This window comes from Talpa occidentalis, unplaced genomic scaffold (genome assembly GCF_014898055.3).
Source record: "Talpa occidentalis isolate TD23 unplaced genomic scaffold, MPIMG_talOcc4v2.1 talOcc4.6, whole genome shotgun sequence".
NCBI lineage: Eukaryota > Metazoa > Chordata > Mammalia > Eulipotyphla > Talpidae > Talpa > Talpa occidentalis.
In genome coordinates, this window is record NW_023604972.1 from 14,001,446 (window position 1) to 14,028,155 (window position 26,710).

At 43.5% G+C, this 26,710-nt stretch overlaps 1 protein-coding gene across 1 annotated transcript in view; it reads left to right on the top strand.

The window, feature by feature from the left end:
- The first annotated feature begins 6,272 nt into the window (after nt 1–6,272).
- The window catches only part of TBC1D19 (TBC1 domain family member 19), a 120,415-nt gene continuing 99,977 nt past the window's right edge, over nt 6,273–26,710 (top strand). Inside the window, exon 1 of the mRNA XM_054688503.1 lies at nt 6,273–6,359. The gene's annotated coding sequence lies outside the window, so the exon portion shown is untranslated. The remainder of the gene's footprint in view (nt 6,360–26,710) is intronic.

The window sequence follows — 26,710 nt, forward strand, 5'->3', positions numbered from 1 at the left end:
ACCCACTGCTCCCCTCAGCAGTGCATCTCAGTCAGTCTGCCTGTTTTGTTCCCCACTCTGTCTCTGGTGAATCCTCTCACCCCCCTACACCTCTGGCCTATACTCTAGAACTTGTATGCATAAATAAATAAATAAATCTTTTTTTTTAAAAAAAAGTGTTTTCCAAACAACAAGTGCAGGGATCCACAAACTTTTCCATTAAAGTGACACCTAATAAATATTTCTGACTTTGAGGAACAAATGAAAGAAGAAATAGAACTTTCTAGCCATCAATGATCTGCCTGTCTCATGCATCCATCTTGGTGTCTATTGAATTAGTGGTGGTGGTAGGAAAAGGCCTAGAGGAAATCTGACATTGGGGATGGAGGGAAAATATAGGTACTATTGCAAATACAGTGAGGATTTATTGGATTACCCAAAAAATACTTAGTGTCATTGTCTTTTCTCAAATCTTTGCCGATAGTATCGCTCACTTGGGTGAACTGTTCAAAGAGCTGACGCTGAAAGAATATCCCAGTCATGAAATAACAAGGCATGTGCACAGGTTTTAGGACCAACAGGAAGGATTTTATCCTTTTCTCTGGTGGAAGAGCATGAGAGTGTCCTCTTCTTTCCTTTGATTTCCAAATTGTCTAGAATGTGTGCATGTGTTACTTTTATTTTATTTCTTTTTAAAGATTTATTTATTTATGCATGCAAGAACTGGGGTGTTAGCCAGAGATGCAGGGGGTGAGAGGACTCACCAGAGAGAGTGGGGAACAGAACAGGCAGACTGACTGAAATACACTGCTGAGGGGAGCAGCGAGGGAGTCAGCAGAGGTCTGCTGAGCTGTGTAGTTCCCTGGCCAGCCAGGGATCGAACTTGTGCTGCAGTGGCTGCAGATGGCTTGATAGTGCTGTGTCTTTAACCTCTGCGCCACCAGGGAGGCCCGTTACTTTTATTTTAAATAGACTGGCTCCTATACACTTATTAAATACAGTGCACGTGCCAGGCATTGTACCAAGCTAGGGGATAATTTCAAAAACAAGGTTCTCAACATCTTGGAAGCATCACTTCCCTTTTGAATGGGCAGGGAAGGCTAGGAAGCTGGAGGACAGTGCTGGAACACAGTGATCCTTGCCACTTACCTGGCAGAAAGAGCATTTTATCAGGCAGTGAATATTCTAGAGTCTGACGTTGTTAGTGTTAGCATCACAGGAGTGGGGAGCAGCCGCTCCCTAGAATATTTACCTTGCTGTCCTCTTGACCTCCTCCAGCTCCTGTTTTATGGGCAGGTTGTCTCTCTTGCAGGAACTGACTATTCAGACCACCCCAGCCCGCTTGCTGCTGACTGCACTGAGTGGCTTTATTTGTGATTAGCATTGTCCACACTATGTCTGTGCTCTGGATGTCCTTTTTCTTTGCTTTAATAAAACTGGATATGCTAACACTGGGTGTTTTCCTTTTTAGTAATTCAGTACTTTGTTAAAATTTCTTCTTCCCAGGACATAGGTGTAGGTCCCTGGGGAGTGGGGAGAGGGCAGACTGTGGAAGTGACAATGGGATCCTTGCTGGATTGCAGCCCTCCCTCCACGCTAACCCTGCTCCTGCTCGGATCTGTGCACTTGACTTGAGCCCCGAGCCCCGAGTTCAGAATGAGTGTTTTCCCAGAGGATTCTCAGTTCTTTATGCAAATAAGGTCTTCATATGCACCCCGCTCTGTCCTTACAGATAATGCATTTGAATTCTAGAGGGAAACACCCATGGAAGTCCCCACAAATACATTTGCACACACAGAGGGCACACGGTTTTGTTGAAATAGCATTGGTCTGGCAGGCAGCAAGATCTGGAATTGAAAGAGATTTCACCAGGTGTTCAGTGTGTGACCTTGGCCAAGTTACTCAACCTTTCTGGACCTTGGGATCCTTATCTTCATGTGACAGAGTAAAAAGGGAAGGTTCTGAATATTTGCAATCTTCTACACACACACTCCAGTACAACACACCTGAAATGAGCAAAGATTCTTTGTTTAATCAGATATTGAGTTTTAAGTGGTGCCCACTGGGGTGAGAAGTGGAGAGAAGAATTAAAGAAACCAAGAGGGGCCAGATTACCATACTAAGGGAGCATGCAGGGGCAGCGGTGAGTGAGAAAGGAGCAAGTGGGGGCCTTTTTCATGGCTAACTACAAGGACAGGGAGCTTTGGAGCTGGGCCTCAGAAGATGTGTCATGTTGGATGTTCTGGAAGCAGCTGCCATGATGGAATTAGAAGACAGATTTATTGGAGCAAGTTCCTATAAGATAAACAAAAGAAGTAGGAAGAGAAGGAGAGAGCTTTAACAACTGTGAGGGAGGCGTGGGAAGGAAGGAGGTTGGACAGGAACTGCTGTCTGCAGTGCAGCCCTGGCGAGGCTGATGGGCAGCGCCACATCCAAGATGGCCAGGTAGAGAAGACCGGCGGGGTGGGAATGGCCTGGTCCTGGTCCCCACACCACGCAGTCCTGCAGTCTCCTTGCTGCAGACTTGGTGATAAATCCCGACAACCTGAGGCTGTCACTCCACACCTCACAGCAGGCTCGCTCAAGCTTTCTTTCTCTCTCTCTCTCTTCCTTTCTTCCCTTCCTCTCTCCCTCCCTCCCTCCCTTTCTTGATTTATTTATGCATACAAGAACTGGGGTACAGACCAGAACTCTGGAGGGTGAGAGGATTCACCAGAGAGAGTGGGGAACAGAACAGGCAGACTGACTGAAATACACTGCTGAGGGGAGCAGCGGGCGTGACAGGAGAGGTCTGCTGCGCCATGTGGGTAGCTCCCTGACCGGGGATAGAATTTGCGTCTCAGTGGCTGTGAATAGCCCGATAGGTTGCCTCTTAACCCCTTGTGCCACCAGAGAGGCCCCCCTTTTCAACTTTTAAGGACCCTTCTGATGACATTGGGTTCATCTCAGTCATTCTGGATAATCTCCCTAACTCAGCATTCTTAACTTAGTCACCTCTGCAAAACCCCATTTGCCATGTAAGGCAGTATGTTCACAGGCCCAGGGGGTAGGGTGCGGATGTCTTGGGGAGGGCAATCATTTGGTCTACTATGGTGGCTGTGAGTTTTCCACTCTGATTATGTTCAATGAGAAACAGCCCAGAAAGCCAGTCATGGACAGAGAAGGAAGCGATCTGGTTGTGTTTCAAAGGGGTGAACTCCAGTGTTGGATATTTATCACGAGTGATACAGGAATTTTTTTTTTTTTTAAACTATAGTAATTTTTTTTTTTTTAAGATTTTATTTATTTATTTATTTATTTATACAAGCACTGGGTACAGTGAGAAGCGCAGGAGGGTGAGAGAATTCACCAGAGCCAGAGAGGGGAGCAGAGCAGGCAGAAGGACCGAAGTACACTGCTGAGGGGAGCAGCGGGCGGCAGGAGAGGTCTGCGCGCCATGCGGGACCCTCCTCTGGTGGCCGGGGAGCAGCCGGGGAATTGAACCGGCGCCACAGAGGCCGCGGGCAGCTTCGCAACCCAGCGCTCAACCGCTGCGCCACCAGGGAGGCCCGATACAGGAAATTAATGATGAAAAATGCTTACAAGTCCTATCCTTAAGATAGTTTTGTTCAGACAAAAATGGGAAGAGGATGATCAGTTTAAAGACAGAGTTAGCTCCAGCAAAATTCCTTATGTGTGCGAAAATATTACAGTAAGTTGGGGATGTTTTCATGTGACATTAGCGCTTTCTGTTATGTGTTTGGCTTGGCACCGTGGAGAGGAAGAAGAGATGATGAGCAAGCAGATCCCGCAAATGCGGGCTGCGAGTTCTGGGGAGCTGGAGAATATTGTGGGGTGTGATTTCTTCTTTACAGATAAAGTTCCTTCTTTGTCAATAGAACCTGCCCAGGCCCCCAACAACCTTCGTGCCATCAGATAAGACATGTACCTTTTAAAGGTGGGCCTCCCTTGTGGTGCAAGGGGCTAACACGTAGCACTCTGAAGCTATCCACAGCCTCTGCAGCACGAGTTCAATCCCCAGCCAGGGAGTTGACCCACATATGGCTCACCAGACCTCTCCTGTCGCACCTGCTGCTCCCCTCAGCAGTGTATTTCAGTAGATCTGGCTGCTCTGCTCCCCACTCTGTCTCTGGTGAATCCTCTCACTCCCTGCATCTCTGGCCTGCACCCCAGTTCTTATATGCATAAATAAATAAATCTTAAAAAAAACAACGGTGGCCTTGCTTCATTTGGGTCAAGTGTAAGATGGCAACATCTCTGCCCTTTGGTATTATAAGGAATCGATAAAACCAAGGTGTAGAATTGCTTGACACACAACTTACTGAGCCCCTAACATGTTCTGGAGATGGTTCTGTGTGGCAGGAGTGAAGCAAGAAACAGGACAGATCGAGTTCTGGCCCTCTGGATCTCAATAAAGGGTCATTTTCTTAATCTCAGGGGCATTTAAGTTTAGGAGAGAATGCAACCAAAGAGAAATGTCTGATCCCATTGCACTCCTGATTTCACATCTGCCTAGATGAGCACCCTCTGATTGATATGACACTAATTAGTCATGATGATAATCTTACTAATAGGTGTTGCTTGCATTTTACAGTTTGTGTGTGTTAATGCATTGAATCCTCACAACATACCCATAAAGCAACTATCTGTATTAGCCCCCTGCTAATGCTGAGGAAGATGGACCACAGAGGTCTTATGCCACTTGCCAAAGTCTGGGCAGAGGTGAGATTTCAACCAGATGTTGGCCTTTGAAGCTTGTAGGGTAAGGTAAAAAGTATCAAGCTTTTCTGCCCTCCTGCCATTAGGGTAGATGAGGGAACCCTGTGGTCCTGAATGCATGCCCGATGGCAGGCACCTGGAGTGGGTACACCTGGGCTGAGAGAGTGAGTCTATAAGGGCGGCATCGTGGGGACGCCAGCAGAAGCCGAGAGAAGCAGACACAGAGAAGCAGAAGTAGAACCACCAGAGAAGGCCGGAGAGCCCAGAAGGAGTGAAGACTTGCCGGGGGCTGGGAGGCCGGCCAGCCTCCCGGCCCCCCGGCGCCCCTGCTTGCTGTGTACCTGGTAAACCCCAATAAAAGCCTGAAAAGCCACTGAGGGCTCTGACTCCTCCTTTACCTGGTCTGCTGGATCCTAGAAAACCTGCACCGTGTCCATGCTGCCCACTACAAAGCTGCTATTCTATGGAGATACCATTCTACTCTCTGTAGAGAAACAGAACAAGTGAAAGGCCTACTCGATCTGGAGAAATAAGCATTATCTAATGACCCTGCCCGCATCACCCTTAACAAGTTAAATGTTGGACAAATGTTTGCTTTTCATAAAACAAACCTTAAAGCCTTTATCTTTCCAAATGTGTGTAGTGTCGACCCAAGGCCGTTTAGGGAGCCAGGGAACAGAGGCAGGCTGAGGAAGGCTTTATTTACATTTTGAGAAAGGAGTTCAGCATTTTTCTTGTCTACAGAAGAACGCTAACATTTGCTTCTGGTGCTCATTTTGGTTCCCACTGCTGGTTGCTATTGTTGTTCCCCAGTTGGAACCAACCGATCACCAGTAGAATTTTAAAGTCATCAAAACCTTCCCCCAAGTAAAAGCCCAGGACTAGCACACTGCCTCACTGTTGAGTTCTACCAGATATGCGAGGAAGATTTAATACCTATCATCCAAACTCTTCCTAAACATTGAAGAGGAGGGAAGGCTTCCCAACTCATTTTTTTTTTTAAAGAATTATTCCTTTCTTGTAAGATTTTTTATTTTATGTAGAAGGACTGGGGTACAGGCCAGAGGTGTTGGGGGGAGGTTGAGAGGATTCACCAGACACAGAGTGGGGAGCAGAACAGGCAGATCTACTGAAATACACTGCTGAGGGGAGCAGCAGGTGAGACAGGAGAGGTCTGCTGCACCATGTACGTCAGCTCCCTGCCAGGGGATCGAACTCAGACCTTTGTGGGCCATCGCGGGGGTAGCACTAAGACTTAACCCCTAGGCCACCAGGGAGGCCCCCCAACTCATTTTATGAGACCAGTATCCCCTTGCTACCCAAACAAGAAAAGGACATCACCAAATAAGAAAACTCAGGCCCAGCTTTCTGATAAACTTGGATGCAAAAATCTCAAAATATAGGAAACCGAGCTCAACAATAATTAAAGGATAGGTTCACAGAAACTGCAATTTACAACAATGACATATAACGAAAGCAGGTCCTCGAATAACATTTCATCAGCATCAGCCGGGGCTGTTTCTCCTCACTGACATCATAATGAAATGATTGAACAAAAGGAGAGTATTGGAGGGGCAGCTAGGACAGAGGCAGGGGGCACAATCTCCCTTCCAGGCGCCAGAAGGAACCATCTGGATTTTGGACTTCTGACCTCCAGAATGGTGAGAAAGTACATTTCTGTTGTTTCAAGACACCCCATTTGTGACAATTTGTTTGCTGCTGCCCTAGGAAATGAACACACCCCTGCAGGTTCTGCTGTGACCTTTATCCTGTGTACAGAGCCTGCTGCCAAGGTCCCAATGTCAGAGGTTGAGTGGGATTTGAACCTGGTCCCTATGATGCCCCAATTAAGACTTCCTCCCACCTTTCTTGCTTGAGCCTTTCAGGAGGAGTTATGTGGGTGAACCTAGGTTAAATGAAGGGAACAAGAAGCCTCTGATCTCATCAGCCCTATCCAATAATCTATTTTATCGTGGAGTTACTGGTTTGTTCAATATACCTGTTGCTTCATTTCCTCCCTTCCTGGAAGGACAAGGAGGGAGAGAGCTGTCTATACCACCCGTTCCACACAATGAAGTGGGAAAACGCAGTCTATTACCTACAACCCTATTTGCTCGTCCCAAACAACTAAATCACAAAATTCTCTAATGACCCCAGGATGCTTGCCTGGCACAGGTGTGGAGAAGGCTAGCCAGCCGTGCAGTTGGCTTTGCTGCAGGAAAACAATTAGAGTGGTGACTCAGAATGTAAAAATCACATTACTTTAAACGATATGAATAGCAGTCAAGGCAAGAACACAATTATCTGCAGGTGGAATCAAAAAACAGAGATTCACTGTCACCGAACAGAACAAGGTTTGTGGTCGTCTGCTTTCCTTCCTTTTCCAGACAGTTTCACTGACCCTCGATCAATCAGACATAATTGAGAGCACAGAAACCGACCCCTGTGCATCTTAAGAAAGTAGGTTGCTGTCTTACTCTGCTCAGGCTCCTATTACAGAACCAGACACCGAGGGATTTACAAACACCAGGCATTTATTGGTCATAGCTCTGCAGGCTGAGAAGGCCAACATCAGGGGGCAAGTTGATGCAGTCTTGAGTGAGGACCTGGTTTCTAGGGTGCAGTCAACAGTCTTCTTCCTGCCCTCCGGTGGTTGAGGGGTGGGGGTGGGGTGTCTGGAGTCTCCTAGAGAAGGGAACAAATCCATCACCAGGGTGTGACCCTCAGACCTAACCAGCTCCCAAAAGGCCTGCCTCCTAATACCATTTTGTTGGGGGTCAGGATTGCAGCATATGAATTTGGGGGGGCAGTCACAAACATTCAGTCAATAGTAGATGGCATTTCAAGTTAGCTGGGGAACAAAAATGATTATTACTATTTAAGAGCTCATACAGGAACAGCTGATTATCTATTTGAAAAAAGTTGCCTTCCATTTCTTACCTCACAGCATATTTGAGTTAGAGCATTCTTAGTTGCAGACAACTGACCGCTCTCTAGCTAGCATACAGAAAAACAGAAAAGGAAGTTACTAAACTACAAAGGGGATCATGCAGTCCTGGAACTCTCTAAGGAGTACAGACATCAGGCCCGGACTGTGCAGCCAGGAGTCGCACACATTACAGCCCAGGCCAGCCCAGCAGTGCCCCGCCACCCTGCCCCGAGTCCCAGTTCCATGCCTCACCTCTGGGCCAGGACAAAGCTTGTCCAGCAGAACTTGTGCCATCACCACCTCACTCCTCAGGAGGCCCAGCCACCACCCTCCCCAGAACGAATGTCTGCTCATCATGCGTCTCCAAACTGAAATTCCACATGGATCAGTGGAGCTTGACCATACAGTTGTGCCTTATTTGCAAAGGCAGCTAGAACATGCAGTTTCTGGCTTCTTTGGGGTGGGGGGAGGCGGGGTTGTTAAAGTACAAAGTAATAAGGGGGGGTTATCTCTTATACACACACAAGTGTGATGTGTCTGAGGTCAGCCAAAACATCATAAATACTCACTACAATACTTTAAAGTGAATTCTAGTAATTACAGATTTACTTGTACAAAAGGGTGCCCTAAAAGGATTAGACAAAGTCATAGGGAAATGCTAAGCTGATATTGGGACAAGGAAGGGCTTTCTGAGCATAAATGCACTAGAAGAAATTACAAGGAAAGATCAATAGATTCAGCTACTTAAAAAGCCCATCTTTCTTACATCAGGCAAACCATGAAAAATTTGACTGATCACCTCTTGGCGATGTTTATCCCCATTAAAATCTGTGCATGCATAAGGACCAGGGTCAACTAGATAAAATATAGTTGCACAGTCATCAAGATCACACAAATTGAGTCCAAATGAAACCACTTCAGTCCTCTCAGAATTTCCTAAAACCCAGCTCTGTCCTATTCCACATTCTATTTCTTTTCTTTTCCTTTTTTTTTTTAAGATTTATTTATTTATTTATTTATACAAGCACTGGGTACAGTCAGAAGCGCGGGAGGATGAGAGAATTCACCAGAGCCAGAGTGGGGAGCAGAGCAGGCAGAAGGACCGAAGTACACTGCTGAGGGGAGCAGCGGGCGGCAGGAGAGGTCTGCGCGCCATGTGGGACCCTCGCCTGCGGCCAGGGATTGAACCGGTGCTGCAGAGGCTGCGGGCAGCTTCACAACCCAGCGCTCAAACTCTGTGCCACTGGGGAGGCCCCCAAGTTCTATTTCTAAGGAAGAGGCTTTTTTTTTTTTTTCAGTCTCTTAAGAATTGCTCTTACATATTTGGAAAGTTTAATTATTTTTATTGTCCAAATTACTTTCTGTCTTTTAGAGGAATTTAAGTCAATCCATGTCTAGACTTATGAGATTTCTTTTAATTAGAGAGAGGAATGGCTGGGGTCACCAAGTAGATGTTTCCTGCCATTCCCTGAGCTCTGTTTACAAGGTTATTGCTGAATGTATTACTGCTGAAGTGGAGGCTGATGCAGGGGCCTTTGAAAAGTATCCTCTTTATTCCTTTTCATTACAGCTACTGGCGAATGCTTGGACTTGGCACTCATGTTAAGCTAGGGTCTGAAAGTTGCTTTTTACTGGCAACATAAAACATACTGCCTTTCGATTTCCTGTCAGATGGAAAAGGCATTGCTTGAATAATAATAAACTTAATCTGCAAAAGAAAATGAAGAAGAGCAAGTCAGGGTCTTGGCCCAGAGATGTGCTCGTGGGTATAAGTTTGGTGGTTTGTATCGGGCAGCTACACAGATGTAGGGGAGAGCCCAGTCTGGCCACTCCAGGGTGGGTGAAGGGACATACAGATGGAGAGAAGAAAAAGAAGGCTATCTGGTAGATGGGATTTTTTTTATTTAATTTTTTTATTTTTAAGTAGAAAAACTGGGGTGTAGACCAAAGGTTTGGGGGTGAGAGGATTCACCAGAGGCAGAGCGGGGAGCAGAACAGGCAAATCTACTGACATACACTGCTGAGGGGAGCAGTGGGCAAGATAGGAGAGGTCTGCTGCGCCATGTGTGTTGCTCCCTGACCGGATATCGAACTCAGGTGGTAGAGGTGATAGCACTGAGACTTAGCCCCTAGGCCACCGGGGAGGGCCCATGATGTGATCTTAAGTATATGGAGTTTGTGGTAAAATTTAGCAAAAGAGGGAATTGCATGCAGGTAAGAAAATGAGAGTCTATTCCTAGTAAGTGTTCCCATCCCATGCAGTCCCACCCCTGCAAACCCACAGATGTCCACATGACATCACGAGAAACAGAAAAAGTTAGAAAACTTCATTCTGGCACTTCTGTGGCAAGTAGTATGAATGTAGCAGACAACTTTGCTATTGGCAATCCTTCAAGGTGATGAGTATGGTGAATGTTTTGTTCCTCCTCCTCTTACTCTGAGCTGGCTCTAGCTTTGACCAATAGAAAGTGGTGGATGTTTTTCCAATGGAATCTAAGCTGCACCCTAAAACAGCTGGAGCTTCTGCTCCCCAGGCTGGGAATGCTCCTTCTTGGCACCCAGTTGCAAAGCTCAGCCCAGTCAACCCAATGGACTGTAAGAAAAATGAGAAATGCTTATTGTCTTAAGTCACTGAGCTTGGGGTGGCTTTTAAGGTAGCAATTGGTAATCAAAATAGTGGGTCCTAATAATACAGTAACTGGAGGGACTTTTCTCGGCTGAGCAACGTGTCAGAATTGCATGTGTGAGTATAGAATTCAGAGCTGACTTAAAACAAAAGTGACACGGTAAAAAAAAATTGGTAAGAGTTGCTTGGGGTGAAAGATATTGGAGGGAAAAGAGGCTAGAGACTAAGCGTTTGGAATTGAGGCAGGAAAGGAGAGAGAGAGAGAAAGACTAAAGCCATCACTCCGCCCTATCCCACCCCTCCCTGCAGCATTAAACTAATAATTAAACGAAACATTAGAAGGGAAAGACCATGGGGAAAGATACTTGTGGCAAGTCAGTCATTTTCCTAGAGTGGGTGGTAAGTACAGCTTTACTTCATTGCCTCGGCACAATCTTCAGTAAATTCTTTATTTCTTACAAATGCTCTATGCGGGAACATTCTTTGGGGGAAAGTGCAAAGTGGTTTGAGTCCTGCATGTGACGGGGTGGGGATCACACACAGAAGCTGCCCACGTCACTGGGCATCTCGTCTCATGCACAACCCTGTCAAACAGGTGTCATTAGACTCTTGGGCAGATGAGCGAAACCAGACTTGGAGGTGTGGTAATGTTTCCAAAGTAATGCGCCCTAGAAGTGGCAGCTTCGGGGTTCACACCCGGGCCCCTCTATCACCATTGCATGAATTCTTTTCCCCTTACCCTGTTTGTTTGTTGCTTCACACCTTTCACTGTGCAGAGAATCAATCTTCAAGGCTTAGGGGCTTCATATTCCCTTTATACCCAGTTTTCTCAAGTCTTTCATCCTCTACGAATGCCATGCCCAAATAGTATTTAAATGCTACTTGGAAAGCTCTAAGTCTAATGGTCATGGGCACAGATGCTGGAAACAGACTATCTTGGCTCAAAGCTCAGCTCTATCACTTACTGATTTTGTAATATTGGGCAAGTTCCTTAGCCCTCTGTGCCTCTGTTCCCTTATCTGTAAAGTGGGGGTAATGTTTTCCACCTCTTCAGTTTGGGGATTTTCAATGAGTTCACGTCTATGGCACCATCTAGCTCATCTGCTCTACAAGTATTGGCTATTGTGAGCATGTTCCCTACTCTGTTTATGCATCTTCCTGAAGATGAGAACAGTTTTTGTTTTTTTTTTTTTTCACTTATCCTGGACCTTAGTGCTGGTATTCTTGGTTTGTGGTGGGGGTAAGGAGTGGGGAGCCCTCTCCCTTCAGGGAGCCCGATCCTTGTAGGTGTCAGGATGTCCCCAGCCAGGGAATCCTGTCCCAGGGCAGCAACTATTGAGCAATGAAGAATTCCACTTAAACTTCTTTGTTTCACTTATTTGTAATGAAAAGAAATGCGATCCTCCATAATTCAACGAGACATTTGCATATCAGAAGAACAAAGAAATAGGGAGGAAAAGGTCAAAAGGGAATAGGGGTTGGTGGTGGGGAAAATGCAGCTCTTATTGATTCAATATGTTGAAAAGAATCTGTCAGCCAAAGGGATCTGGCTTTCAAAAATAAGCTTCCAAAGTCACATTTTTTTTTTTTTTTTAACCAAACAAAGTAAGAGACTGAGGCTTGGGAGCACGATGGACTTGCTCAAGATCACTCAGCATGAAATTGATGATTCAGGATCTGCCAGACTCCCAAACCCTCTTTTTCCCACTTTAATGCTTCCTAGGAATTGAATTTTACAGTGAGCAACTGATAGTGAAGGAAAAGATAAAGGAGAAAAACCTAGAATGGCTCCCTCTTATTGATGACATTGCAAGCAAGCTTACTTTTTCATTTATATTTTTATGATTTAAAAAATATATATATTTTGTTCTTATTGTCAATAGAAATTTTTAAAAGCCACTTCAAAGGGAAAAAATAGCTCAGAACTCATTATTTAATTTGGAATGCATGGATTCACCAAAAATTCCCGACACCGGTAGTGTTCTTTGCTAGACTTCCAGCTCAACCCATCTGGCCTTGGTCCACAGAGAAAATACCTACCCAGAGCTCTTAACGACTGTCTCTTTATGGATTGGGAGAATATGATCGTGTTTCTTTCTCTTTTCCTGAGGAAAACAACACCAATTTTTTCACCTACAGTCAATTTTTCAACCCTTTCATCATGTCACGGGAACTCTACCAATTATGGGAAAAAAATTATATTTCACTGACCTCTATCAACGCAAGCAGGCCACATCTTGCAAAGGACATTTGGAAAGTCAGAAATAAAAGTTTACCAGATCACCTTTATCTGAGCAAGGCCTAAGTAAGGCACAGTGTCTCCCTGGGGCCCATGGTCTATCACGGTGCCTGAATTGCTGCCACGTTTCACTGGTCACCGTGTCTGATCGATCCATGGACATCTTGAGCTTCTGTTATCATGTGACCTGGGGACAGGGATTCTTCATGGCCCATTGTTCTGCCTTAAAAATAATTATAGTTCTGATTATTGTATCAAAATGACCATAATGGTGTAGTATTATTATTGGAATTATTACAGGCAATTCTCCATTTCTGCAGTTGTTATGTTTGCAGAGTTGCTGAGAACTTTAAATTAGTTGATCCTGGACCAGAGGAAATACAAGGAACTTGCAAACCTTTCCTGCCAACATTTTCATCAAATGATCAATACATACCTTATTTCATGTGTGTTTATGTTTAAAGACACTTTATTTTTGATTCATTAACTTGGACCTCACTGCCAATCACACTGTAACTCGTGCCTGAACAAGCCTGTCTGGCACATGTGTTTTCTCTACCAGGCACAGCACACCCGTCTTTCCGTGTAGGAACACGTAGCAGTGCTTCACCACCATGCTGGGGATGACTGGGAACGGCAAAATCACCAATAAAATGCACACGCATGCACCTGAACAATACATGGTAATAAATAGACAGCAAAATGGTCACTTGTTTACAGAGTGAGAACTGAGACAAGAAAGTAGGACGTTGACTCCTGCATTCAGCTGAAAGTGCACAGAGGCCCTTGCTAACTTATTTATTTATTTTTAAATATTTATTTATTTATGCATACAAGAGCTGGGGTACAGGCCTGATATGTGGGGTGAGAAGATTCACCAGAGACAGAGTGGGGAGCAGAACAGGCAGACTGACTGAGATACACTGCTGAGGGGAGCAGCAGGCGAGACAGGAGAGGTCTGCTGCACCATGTGGGTTGCTCCCTGTCTGGCCGGGATTGAACTCATGCTGCAGAGGCTGTAGGTTGCTTCATAGTGCGCTGCTCAACCCTTTGTACCACCAGGGAGGCCCTTGCTAATTTAAAGAGACAAATGCATATTGGAAGAGCAAATGAAACTACTTGCTAGAAATAAACCCCTTTTCTCATTCTTCAATGAATTCAAAACCTGTTGGGCACATACTCCAATACGTGGTAGGAATCTGATCACAGTTCCTAGAATCAGAAGTATCTAAAATGTCCACCTCTGATTCCTGAAATATTGAGATACCATTTCTCAAACAGGGAAAGTAAATGCTGTGTACCCCAGTGGGCGCAGCCTTCAGGCGTGGCTTGTGATTTCATTGTATTAATTGCCCGCGCGGGGGATTAGCTTAACAGACAACAGCGCGACCCTTCTCTCTGTCTTCGTATGTGCAGACCTGGTAGGACTCTCAGTTGTGTAAGGACTAAATATTATCCAAACACTGAACGGGAACTGAATTGTCCATTGCAAGCCGGATATATTTTCTTTGTTTTGTCTCTGAGCATATTATCATCCTCCCCAGGGCACTTTATATTCAGGAAAGATCTTTCCAGAGAGCAGTAGGTAGCTTTTTACAATTTGGTAATATTTATACAGGACTGGTTTGGGAGGTGCCTGAAACGAAGTAAAATGTAAACCTCGTTTTTATTCCAAGTTCTTAGTTTACCTTAAATCAGCAGTGCACTATCTACAAAATAGAGCATCTAACTCTGAGGGACGGAGAAGAGAAAGCTCAAGTTCACCCACTAATGAGGGCATCTCTTTAAAGTCACTTGTTAGTTACAAAATATAAATCTAATTGATGATTTAATTAATTAATTTATGAAGCCATTTGGGCATCTGTGTTCTGGAACAGAATTAAGGCAGAAGATCTTTTTCGTTGAACATTTAGCATGAGCATCGTGCTGGATATTTTCACAAATAACATTTCATTGAAACTCTGACTCCATTTGACTGACGGGTAAAGAAACTGAGGTTCAAACCTGTTATGTAACTTGACCACAGCAGTTCAGTAGCAGAAGAGGAAGGAGAATTCTAAAACCAGAGTAAGATAAGATTTTTTTTTTTTTTTTTGACCCAGGGTCAAAAGAATGACAGATTTGACTACATTAAAAAACAAGTAATCAAAAACATAAGAATCTTTTTAAATCAAATTGTATTGATTTGCCATTTATTTATAAAACAATGTGATGTGGAGCATACAACTTTATACCTTAGCATGCATGAGCGTCAGTCATTCTACACCAAAGCTGCAGTCCCAATATTCTATCACCTTATCCACGCCATCCCCTTCTGGCTCCCCATGTCTTTCAGAGTCTAGAGTTATTTTTGCCAGTTTGTTTTCTCAGTAACAACCACCTGACATCAGCAAGAACCTCTCCTTCCAAAGTACAGTCCCAGATCATCTATACAGGATTTGCAAAGGCCGTTTTGGAAAAGATTATATTGCGACCCCAAAAATGATCATCTGGAGAGACAAGGTCAAGGAAATTCTTTAGAAGGAGTGAATTTGCTGTGCTTCTGTCTTCCTTCCATTAGTAGAGAGGAGAGTGCTGCCTTCTCACTTGAAGCCAAACTCTGCAGGTTGCAAGAAAGCTCAGCTTTGCTTTCTCTTGGAGTTGTCTCTTGGAGTTGAAGAAGCACAGGGATTAGTTGACCGTATTCTGAAAAATTCGACAGGCATGTGGCTGGTGATGCAGCCCCAGGTGACTGAACAGAAAGGTCCACCCCGGGAGTATCTCACCATGGGGAGAGCAGACAGGAGACCAACTAGGGGAGAAATTGAAAGGATTCAGCTTGGAGGTATCTTGGACTCCACCCAATAGAACTTCTCTGAGCGGTTATATGATTATAAAAAAGGAAGTGGAAAGTCAGATGCCCACAGGATAAGGGAGAATTATAAGTAGCCATTAAGAGAGGGGAGTTTTCCATATTAAAGAAGTAGCAATCACATGGGGCCTCTGATGTAATCCATGAAATTAACCCACAGCAGGAAAACAGCTTTGGGAAGCTCCATGCAGTGGAAACTATGTTATGCATTTCAGTTCCTGGGCACAAACCACACTTCCCAGCTGCCCTTGTCGTTCAGCGGGGTCACGTGGAGTGTGGGCAGGTATAGCCTGACACACACCTACTCAGCTACAGGAAGCATATCCCACAGGGTCATCTTTGTGTTTTTACCAACAACAGACCAGATAGATGCGGCCTAGAAAACAGAGAAGACATCGATTCGAAGAAATGGAGCTCTGAATGACTGTGTGGAGCAGAGTCCTTCCTCCCCACCTTGCTCAAAATCTGACCCACATTGCCTGTAACATGAGTGAGGAAAACATCCACTGTTAGTCACTCGATTATCACAGTATAAGACGGACAAGTGCACTGAACACCTAATGGACATCATTATTGGATTGTGACAATGGAGGTTTTTTCTGTCCATCCGAGTCCTCCAACCTTGGAGAAGCCAGAGTCAGACTTAGTGTGGACTGGGAGGGGAGGAGCCAGGAAGGAAAATAAGAAGCTGCCAGTCATGCCCCCTCCCCCACTACAGACTTCCAACATGGTGGTGCAGGAGAGGACATCTTTAAATAGCACAGGAATATTGTAACAGGGTGGTCCCCAGGAAAGGGGGAGGTTCCCTGTCCCACCCAAGGGAGGATGGAGCTGAGCAGGAAGAGGAGAAGCTGCACAAGAAGAGACTGAGGAAGGAAGCAGGATGGAGCCAGGGGACCTGGAGGAGGCGCATGGAGCCACCATAGATATGGTGGAATAAAAATTAAAAGGGGGGATTGTAACAGGGTGGTCCCCAGGAAAGGGGGAGGTTCCTTGGCCCACCCAAGGGAGGGTGGAGCTGAGCAGGAAGAGGAGAAGCTGCACAAGAAGAGACTGAGGAAGGAAGCAGGATGGAGCCAGGAGACCTGGAGGAGGCGCGTGGAGCCTAGAGACACGTAAAGAAACTGCGCTTGTCTTTTGGTTCGTGGACGGGGTGACACAGATGTGGGTGAGACCCATGGGGAGGTGACAATGGCAGCTTTTATCTTGATGTTGATTTTACTCTTCCTTCCGGGCTTGTCCGGTTGTTTCTGACCCTTTTCTGTGGGTCCCCACTGGAAGATGCTTTAGACTTGTGGCAGGCTTTGGGGCCTTGTTCTGGGCTGATCCCATTTGGATGGACTTTTACCCACGAGGGGACGGGTAACTTTGGGTGCTTCATTTAGAAACTAGATTCTTTGCCTTACCTGTATTGTTTCCTAGTTTTATTAAAGTTCCTTCCCATTAAAGTCTCATATGTTTTGTGTTGATGCGGCGGATGGCAGAACCCATTTAGAATAGGCAGGTTTGCGGGGTTTGGGCTGCCCCTCTCCCTGTCCTATAACAATATGACAATTTTTTTTATTAAACTTTTATTTATTTGATTTCTCCCCTCAGGTGTAGTCCCCATAAATATCCCACTACCATATCACCAATGAATCGTCACCAATTCTTTTGTGTTCTTTCCTCCCCTATTTTGACCCATCTCCCTCCCACTCCCCTGCTGTGGGAATATGATAATTTTAATGTTATGGGGTTGGATATTCAGGCTAAAACAATAGGGTCAATCTTGTAATTTAAAATTACTGAATATATTTTATTATCTTAAATGTCTGGGGAGGGGCCTCCCTGGTGGGGCAGGCGGTTGAGCACAGCTCTGTGAAGCTGTCCACAGCCTCTGCAGCACCGGTTCGATCCCAGCCGGTCGATGAGAATCTTACATGTTGTGGCAGACCACTCGTGTCTCGCCCGCTGCTCCCCTCAGCAGTGTGTTTCCAGCAGCTTGCCTGTTCTGTTCCCTGCTCTGTCTCTGGTGAATCCTCTCACCCTCCCGCACATCTGGCCTGTACCCTGGTCCTTGCATGCACGAATAAATAAATCTTAAAAAAATTGTCTGGGGAAAAATATATGAGAATAGATTGCAATTTTATCCAGGAACAGAAAATAACCCCACAATGAGAGAAAAAAACAGCTATGCTTTTGTTGTACCCTACAGAGTCAAAGTCATTGAACAAAAAAGTGAACCACTTAGGTTGTTTCCAATTTTTTGCTATAAACAATGGAAAACCTTGCACATATAAAATTTTGTGGGTATGTGGGTCCAGATATATGTATGATAAATTCCCGAAACTGAAATTACTGGTCCAAATGATGTGTGTGTGTATGTGTGTGTGTGTTTGAAATTTTGATAAATATTACCAACTGCCTTCCATAAAAATTGGACTCCAATTTACCACTCATCAGTAATCTGAGAGAGAATTGTTTTCCCTACAGCCTCATTATAGTTTTGAACTAGTTTTTTGAGCTGCTATAATGGATTATCATAAACTTCATGGCTTAAAACAACAGAAATGTATTCTCTCACAGTTCTTGAGGCAGAAATCTAAAATCAAGGTGTCAGCAAGGGCAAGATCCCTCCAGTTTCTGGGAGAGAATCCTTGCTTGCCTCTCACAGCTTCTGGTGACTCCCAGCATTCACTGCTTCCTTGGTTTGTGACAGCATCGCTCATCTACTTCACTCTTATAAGGACAGTTGTCAGTGGATTTAGGACCCACCTGAATAATTTAAGATGATCTCTTTTTCAAGATTCTTATCATAATTACACCTGCAAAGACCCTTATCCCAAATAAGGTAACATTTACAGCTTCTAGGGATTATTAAAACATGGATGTATCTTTTAAGAAACCACGATTTAACCCACCATACATTTTTCAAAACTTTAAAAACTTGGGCCTCCCTGGTGGCTCAGCGGTTGAGCGCTGGGCTGTGAAGCTACCTGCAGCCTCTGCAGCACCAGTTAGAACCCCGGCCACTGGGTGAGGGTCCCACATAGCGCGCAGACCTCTCCTGCCACCCACTGTTCCCCTCTGCAGTGTACTTCATCAGTCTGCCTGTTCTGCTCCCCGCTCTGACTCTGGTGAATGCTCTCACCCTCCCACACTTCTGACTGTACCCAGTGCTTATATAAATAAATAAATAAATAAATAAATAAATAAATAAATAACTCCTTAAAAAAAAAAAACTTTAAAAAACTTGACCAGTCTCATAGATAGAAAAAAAACAGTACTGATATGTAGCCTTATACTCCTTGATCTCTGTGGCATGCTCCCTCATTATCTGAGGTGCAGAGGGTGATACCTTGATGCTGGATTTTGAGAAAAGAAAGAAGCTTTAGTACAAGTGGATTGCAAGGAGGCAGGAGAGAGACTCAAACCTGCCTCCCTGGTTAAGAGAGGGAATGAAATTATATAAGGTTTTGGGATTTGATGTTGAGAACAAAGGAGTTAAATTTTATTGGCTGAGGAGTAGGCTAAGGACAGAGAAATGTGGACTTGGCTAGTTCGTTGACTTGTTACATGGCAGTTCACACATAGAGAGAGTGAAAGACTTTTCTACAGATAAGTAGTGTTTTAAATTTCTGTTGGTAGGTCCCTTGACTCTGAGTAGCTCCTTCCTCTGTATTTGTAGTCTCTTAGCTCCAGCCAGCCTGTGACTCAGAGTAAGGTGGATGGCTTCTGTGCATACACACGTTGCATCATTTGTGGATGGGTTTTTGCTGTGTCTGTGGAAGCAAGTCTTAGAAAAAGTTTGCTCAGGTTTGTGTAGCCAAGGAAACTGATATCAACCTGACCTTGGCTTCACAAGCCCCTCTTGGCTGCTCCTTCTCAGTTGCCTGCACCAGTCTCTCCTGATTGCCTCATGTCCCTCCCCTGAGTTTTCTCCCGATCCTCTTACCCACCCATCTTCATGTTGTTCCCCAACCTGACCCCAATCCAGAATGCAGGGAATTTCTATTTTTCAGTCATATATTTCCAGTGCCTAAGACAAGATCTGGCTTGGAGTAACAGCTTGGAGCTAATACACCCATTCCTAAAAGTCAGTTAAATGTATTATCCTTTGCTTTTTTTTCTTATCTCCCTACATGACTGTTCCAGTGTATGGATTCTAGATGTCTCTCAGTATACATAAGCAAGATCAGTAGATCAATTCTTTCTGGTGTTCTCTCTCTCTCTCTCCACTGTGTCAGGCAGTTAATAGAAATCTGATGACGATCACGGTTTGACTCATTAAATCAATAAGATGCTGTACAAGTAGACAGGTGGCTGAAAGTCACCCTGGAGAATCACAGTGATTGGTACCCTGTGAGATAGAGGTCAAAATGATTTATTTCTTATTATGTGAATGAAAACATTTTAAACTTGTTTATATTGCTGGTTGATTATTCCACTGAGCTTGTTAACACACTGGGGAAAATAAATATGATTCAAAGTCACCTTTATTAAAGACAAAATAATCCATAAAAAATAAAAACAGATGTCAAAAGGAACAAATGAGATAATTTGGGGGGCAAGTGAATGGGAAGTGACTGAGTTGGTGAAAGACTTGACTGCATACACGATTGATGGGGTCTGGGCATCTCAAGGCATTTCAAGGATTGTATCTCTTGGCAATCTCAAACTAGCCAAATCCACATTTCTCTGTCAGTGACACAATAGTGTCAATGAACCTGACACTATCTTTTTGAAGGACACTATGCCTTTTTAAAATCAGAACTTTGGGTGCCAATTTATTCTCTCTATTTTAGAAATAATTTGATACCACCAGAGAAGGAGCCAAGACAAATGATTGAACGGAATGGAAATGTGTGAGGAAGCATGAGAGTGAATCTACAGTGGTGAAGGAGGGGAAGAACTGAAACCAAATTTCTTTTTTTTTTTCTTGTAAATAAATTTTATTTTTATATTCCCCACACAATTGCAACCCCCTTATTTTGACCCCAATCCCTCCCCTCCCCGCCCCCCACCTCCTGTAGAGTGTCTCTGGTTCATAGTTTTTTATTGATTTTGATTTTCACTTTCTTATAGTTATTCATTTTCCTGGTCCCTTATTTAAGTTTTCTAGGTTCCTGCTATGAGTGAGACCATCCAGTGTTTTTCTTTTTCTTTCTGGCTTATTTCGCTGAGCATGATCCCTTCCAGCGCCATCCATGTTGCTGCAAATTGCATGTGTTTATCTTTTTTGAATGCTGAGTAATATTCCATGGTGTATATGTACCACATCTTCTTGATCCAGTCATCTATTTTTGGGCATTTGGGTTGTTTCCAAAGCTTAGCTATTGTAAACAGTGCTGCTATAAACATAGGGGTGCAGGTGCTCTTTGGAATTGATGTTTTCTGTGTCCTTTGGGTAAATATCTAGGAGTGGAATTGCTGGATCATATGGAAGCTCTATGTTTAGTAGGTCCAGAAATCTCCACACAGCTCTCCATAGTGGTTGGACCAGTTTGCATTCCCACCAACAGTGCAGGAGAGTTCCTTTTTCTCCACACCCTCGCCAACATTTGTTGTTGCTAGTTTTTTTAATATGTGCCATTCTCACTGGTATAAGATGGTATCTTTTGATTTGCATTTCCCTGATTACAAGTGATGTTGAACATGTTTTCATATGCCTGTTGGCCATTTGCATTTCCTCTTCAGAGAAGTTTCTTTTTAGCTCTCCTGCCCATTTTTTGACAGGATTATTTTCTTTGTTGTTGTTGAGTCTCATCAGCTCTTTGCAGATTTTTGTGATCAGTCCTTCATCATTAGTGTTGTGTGCAAAAATGTTGTCCCAATCGGTGGGTGAAACCAAATTTCTTAAGCCTTCCCACTCTAAAACCATTTTTTACTTTTTGGGAAAAAGGCATAGTGATTGCCTATTTGATTTAAACTTACGAGTGAGAACACAGTAGAACAGGAAAGGTTAATTGAATGATTTTTAAAACTGCATTACATTTTGGGTAAATTGTCCTGAAGCACATTTGATGGAGGCAAATGTCATTTAAATATTAGTTCTCAAAAACTTTGAAATGACAAGAGGAAGTTGCAATTATTATCATGTAGTAGAATTATTGTACCTTGTATATAACCATTGTCATTGCTCTTGTCATAATGTGTTGTAACTATCAGTTGAGTGTTTCCACCATTAACTGTATAACAATAGCATCCACTTCTTTTTATGTCTAGTCCAATGCCATATCATTTGTTGATTTAATTTATAATAGATAATTGCCATCAATTTTCCTATTAATTAGGGAAAAATTAGGCACCTTCTTCCCAAAAAATCTGTTTGTGAACTGAATTTGAAGTAGCATATATTAGTCAGGACTCTGTCATTTGGATGCAGAATGGAATTCAAATTGGCTGACGTTTACAATGGGTTTTCAAATGCAAAGGTCCCAAAATTAAGACAAGTCCTGTGGGAATCATGGCAACTGGGGGCATATGGGATTGGAACCAGATCGCAGTGTCCCAGGGCTCTGCACCATCACTTACATTTTCTTTCTTTCCTTTTTTAAAGATTTATTTATTTATTCATACAAGAACTGGGGTACAGGCCAGAGGTGTGCTGCAGTGGCTGCAGCTAGCTTCATAGGTTGCATCTTAACCCCTTCGCTACCAGGGATTTTCTTTTTTCTTTTTTTTGGCAAAGATTTATTTATACAAGAACCAGGGTATAGGCCAGATGTACAGGAGGGTGAGAGGATTCACCAGAGACAGAGTGGGGAATAGAACAGGCAGACTGACTGAAATACACTGCTGAGGGGAGCAGCAGGCGAGACAGGAGAGGTCTGCCACGCCATGTGGGTATCTCTGTGGCTGGTGGGGATTGAACCAGCACTGCAGAGGCTGTGGACAGCTTCACAGTGCTGTGCTCAACCGCCTGCGCCACCAGGGAGACCCCCACCAGGGATTTTCTTGTCTCGTTTTGATTAGGAGAGCTTTCTCCAGGTGGTAAGGAAGGGGCCACTAGCAGCTCTGATTTCATTTTTTTTTTTTTTTTTTTTTTTATTATCTCCTCGTCCCTTCAACTCCAAATGGAAAAATCTCAGAGGGCCATGTTTAGCCGAGTCTGACTACTTTCCCCATCCTGGAATCTTTTTTTTTTTTTTTTTTTTGGCCAAGGGAATGGGACCAAGGAAGGAAGTGGGGCTGCATCACTCCTTTGGAGTGGAAGATCATTCTTCTCCTTGGAGGACTTGTTATGAATATGCAAAAAACACAGTCACCTGGGAAACGTTTTGCTATTTGAGTTCGATTTTACATCAATAAATATTTACAGAGCTTCTGAAGTTTGACACTGAAGTTTGGGTACAGCAATAGTTTAACATCTAATGTCTCTTCAGGGCTCACAAATTAGTTGGAGCAGCCCAAGACCATCCACGTGCTGATTTTACCTTTTCATACTTCAAATCCCAGCTCAAATGCCAGTGTCTCCCAACTCAGACATATCCCTTTATTATAGACTCATATAACTTGCTTGAGGCAACTCTCATTTGTATATATTTGCATGTGTGCCTTTGTAAAATAAGCTGGTGTCTCTAAATTGGGTGTAAGCACTAGGAGGCAGAGGTCATGTTGATTTAAGCTCCCTATGGAACCGCAGCACTGAGCACAATACTTAGAATAAAGAATGGATATAATTGCTAAAGTTACTATCATCAATAACCTATTTGGGGATGTGTAAAGAGAAAGCAAAGCTGAGAGTCAAGAACTGAGGTATAAGGAGTATCTACATTTATTTATTTATTTATTTATTTATACAAGCACTGGGTACAGTCAGAAGCATGGGAGGGTGAAAAATTCACCAGAGCCAGAGCGGGGAACAGAACATGCAGACTGACAAAGTACACTGCTGAGGGGAGCAGCGGGCACGGCCGGAGAGGTCTGCGTGCCATGTGGGACCCTCGCCAGCGGCTGGTGCTGCAAAGGCTGCGGGTAGCTTCGCAACCCAGCGCTCAACCGCTGCGCCACCAGGGGAGGCCCAGTATCTACATTTAATTGAATAAGAGGAAGAAGGAAAAGATGAAGACAGATTAAACAGAGATGACCCCAACGAGAAAGACTGCACTTAATCAAATATCACTCTAGCCAAGGGAGGATAAAGTTTCGGTAAATAGGGAGAGTTGGCAGTGCCTGCTGCAGTGAATAAGAAAATGATAAAAACCTTTTTAAACTCACAGTTACGTAGGTTTGTTCTAGAAGAGGGAGATGAAACTCAGCTCATCAACAACCTACCTCTATAGTTCCCAATATGCCAACTGGTCTCCCTTTGGGTTAGGGAAAAATCTCACACCCAGAAAATATCTGAGCAGCTGGCCTTGATTCCAGCCAATAAATTAACTGGGGTTTTTGCAGTCTTTAAGGAAAATGAGTAATTTCAAAGCTTCCACTTGTTATTTATTTTGTTAAAGGTTATATGTTAGGATTCATTTTTGGTGGGAAAGAGGAGTGAGTAGGTCTTTAGCTATGCCAAAAAGAATACAAACTCTTAAACTGGAATTGAGAAGCTGAAACAGTGAGCAGGGAAGCTGAGACTTCTTTACTCTGTACATTAAACCACAAGGGGAGCTTTTGTTTTTATTTTTTTTCCCTGTTTCTTCATTTTCCTTTTTTTATTTCTTTTTTAATTTTCTTTTTTCAATTTTTTCAATTTTTTACATCATTTTTCATTTTTAAACAATTTTTGCTTCCCCCCACCCCCTCAGATTGAGTCCCCATAGAATTTCCTTCCCCAATGCACCCGTGCACCATCACCTCAGTCCCCTGTGCTCCTCCCTCCCTCCCTCTGATCCCTCTCCCTCCCCCACCCCTGCAGGATGTCTCTGATTTATAATTGTCTGTTTTTGCTTTGTTGTGTTTTGTACTGTTATTATTTTTTTATACTGATGTCTTATTTGGTTTCCCTATATTCCTGCTATAAGTGAAACCACGTGATATTTTTCTTTTTCCTTCTGGCTTATTTCACTAAGCATAATTTCTTCTAGCTCTATCCACGTTGCTGCGAATGGCATAAGTTTATCTTTTTTGATTGCTGAATAATATTCCATTGTGCATATATGCCACATCTTCTTGATCCAGTCATCTGTTTTTGGGCATTTGGGTTGTTTCCAGGTTTTACCTATTGTAAATAGTGCTGCAGGAAACATAGGGGTACAGGTGTTCTTTTGAATGTCCTTTGGGTAGATCCCTAGGAGTGGAATTGCTGGGTCCTATGGTAGCTCCATTTTTAGTAGACTGAGGAACCTCCACACAGCTTTCCACAGTGGCTAGACCAGTTTGCACTCCCACCAGCAATGCAGGAGAGTTCCTTTTTCACCACATCCATGCCAACATAAGGGGAGCTTTTAAATGTAATCTTACCCTGGCCCCAATTCAGAACACATGAATCAGACTCTCTGCAGGCACAGCCCAATCCCTGGAGTTTTTCTGAAGTCCCCATGTGACTTTAGTGTGTAATCAGAACTGTTTTGCATGAAGGTGAAAGCATGATCTTCCTTGTACAAGACTTTGGATATTTATCTTCTTCTGCAGAGGTGAGAGCTGGGGAGTTGGGAGAGAGACAACATGAGAGAGGAGTCTCTCCCCGCCTCTCCTCTGCTCTCCTCTCCTCTCCTCTCCTCTGCCCTCCATCCTTGCCTCTCCACCTCCTTCCCTCCCCATTTCTTTCTCCACATGGTGGCTGCCTAGGGCTAAGGAAGCAGACAGATAAGACTGGATGTCCCTCCAGTCCCGTTTTCACTCCTGACCCCCATTAAAGGGCACAGCCAACGAAATTTAGAATTTATGCTATCTAACTTATGACTGATGCAGTTTATTTATTGTCCCCTATGTCATAATTCTTCACCATAAGCTTGTATTGACTGTGTCACGGAAGTGAGGGAAGTATCTCTGTCCACGCCTGGGCAAGATGCAAGAGGTGCCCAACAAAGCAGCCTGGTACAACCACTTCAGAGAGATGGCAAGCATTTCTCACCCTGCAGTCTTCAGTTATAGTTACAAGAATTGGATTTCCTACAGAAACGTAGGAGATTAAACTATATTCAAAGACTTTTCAGAAGTAACATGAAGAGACAATAGATTGGGTTGAGCATAAGATGGCTCAGGGACAAAGAATTAAGAGCTTCAGGAATCCAAGCCCCCAGGTCAGAGGTGTGGAGTTTTGTTTGTGGGTCTTAAAACAGCACATGTGTGCATGCACCTGTAGGGGTGATGAGGACAAAAACCAAAAATCAACGGAGCAACCATTGTTTAAGTGATACAGGCAACTTAGGTGATTGCTTAGTCCAGAAACTTGACAGTAAAAAGGAAAGAAATAAAACCTTGGCTACAGGAGTTTCCAGAATCAAATGGGGATGCTCCTGTGCTTTTGATTTCAAGACAGGGTGGAGATGTGCACACTTGAATAGAAAGGAAGAGGTATGATGGGAACTAAAAAATGTCAGGGAGAAAGGGCATGGATGTGAGTCCACAGCTGTAAGGAAAACAGGCATTGCTTTAGGTGAGTGTAGTACCTGAAACTTGTGATTTTTCCATTGCTATTGGTAAAGTATTTTTACTTTAAAGTATTTTGCTTTAAATTCAAGTATGTGTACTTATTTGTAAATTGCTTACATGTGCCACTATCATGCATTATCAAATTATATATTTGATATTTATATATATTTATATATTTTTTTACATCATTCTTCGTTTCTTCACAATATATGCTTTCTCATCTCGGTTATAGTGCCGTGAAATTCCCACCACCCATTCACCCATGGACCATCACCCTAGTCACTTATACTCTTCCTACCCCTGTTTTGACCATACTCCCCTCTCCTCACCCCCAGACTGTCTCTGGTTTATAGTTACTGCCTGTTGATTTTGAGATTTACTTTATCATAATTACCTTTTTTCTGATCCCTTATTTGGATCCTTTACATTCCTCCTAAAAGTGAAACCACCCAGTATTTTTCTTTTTCTTTCTGACTTGAAATGGATAATTTTAAAAGATGACATAAAAATAAAATATTCCAAAAGTTTTAATTACACATAAGTCCTTTGTACTCAAAATGATAATTTTTTCCATTACTATACATGATCAATCATATGTTAGAATAGCAAAGGGATTGAATAGGTTTCCCAATTTTTGAAAATCTTGGTTTAACATTTTGTATGGTAGCAATTCAAAGGTCTGTTTCTAATTTTAGCTTATTTTGATACTTGGTTTTGTGTCTGTCATAGCTGAAAAAGATACCTCACAAAGATACATAAATCTGTCTGCAAGTGGTGTATCATTTGCTTTGTTTACCAAATCGTAATACTCATTTTTCATCCCCACCATCAATTATGCGAGGGTTGCTATTG